The sequence below is a fragment of the Vigna radiata genome, chromosome 8 (assembly GCF_000741045.1).
Source record: "Vigna radiata var. radiata cultivar VC1973A chromosome 8, Vradiata_ver6, whole genome shotgun sequence".
Lineage (NCBI taxonomy): Eukaryota > Viridiplantae > Streptophyta > Magnoliopsida > Fabales > Fabaceae > Vigna > Vigna radiata.
In genome coordinates, this window is record NC_028358.1 from 26,264,898 (window position 1) to 26,266,288 (window position 1,391).

The following is a 1,391-nucleotide window of genomic DNA, read 5'->3' on the forward strand; positions in this document are numbered from 1 at the left end:
TTTAAAATATTTTCCTACTACATCCAAAATCTATAAGTTGCAGCATCATCAAAACATATCTTCAGGTTTTACCAATACTCCTTATTGGTAACAATCTCCCCCTTTTTGATGATGATCATAAATTCTCTTTAAAAGCAACTCAGGTTTACCTGCAACACATACAAACTAAAGAACAAGCACAGAGTTAGCAGTACCTGTACAATTGAAAAATATTTCTCCCCTTAATTCTCCCTTAATATTTCTTCTCCCCCTCTTTGATCATAAGCAAAAAGAATAAATTAAAAATCTCCCCCTTAATATGAGCTCCCCCTCAAAAAGATAATATATGCATAAAAGCTCATTATATTAAGAACATAAATAAGTTACAGGAAATTTATAAAGATTTAAAGACAAAATGCCACAAAGAAAGCAATCAATCTCAGGGACCAATAAAAAACTAAAATTCAGGACTAGGGGATCTTTCAGTAGGTGGGATATTGAGATGATCCTCAATGTTATGTAGTCGAACATCAATCTCAAGAAATTGATCAACTAAGTACTCATCAAGAGATTGTTGCCACTCATGTACTTCATCAAAATGTGTCTTCTGTGCTAGACTCATATTCTCCAATTGTTTATATAATCTTGCAAAATGTTCTTCCATAGAAGTTGAGGAAGAGGAGGGTATGTTGGAAGGTCCAGCATCAGATGGAGCTGCAGCACTCACTGGGTCAGCCNTATGAGTGTCCATGTCGTCATCTTCATCATCATNAGGATGGTCATCATCTTTGTGAATAAGGACTCTTCCTCTGGTAATGAATCCCATCTGACGAAAGGTAGTGTCTCCAATTTCTGATCCCACAGCTTCAATAGCTTGAATAAGTTCTCCTTCAACAGATATACCTTTGTATTCTAAAATCCTAGAAATAAGGAGAGCATAAGGAAATTGATATGAATGGGATTTCTTGGCTTTTACCATTGTGTCAGCAATGAGAGCAGGCCAGTCGATGTGTATGTGATTTGTAATCCCATACAAGAGAAGTAAATCCTGCTCAGAGCATTGAGCATGGTTGGTTGCTCTAGGACATAGAATCCAAACAATCAAGTAGTGGATCATCCTTTCTTCAACCTTGAAACCTCCAACCAATAGTTGCCTTCTATTTGTTTGCCTTTCAGGATGACGCAGAAAAGATTGGAAAGTCAGCATCCTATTGAAATCTTCAAGTCCTAAATGGACTTTGATAGCATCATCCCAGATGGGAAGTTGAGCAACATTTGTCCATACGTCATCATCTAAAATGATGCGTACTCCCTTCACCTTAGTAGATATTATTCCGTCCCGATAGCGTAAGTTGAAGTAGAAGACTCTTATAAGATCGGGATAAATGCATCCTTTTTGTTCTACCAGATGT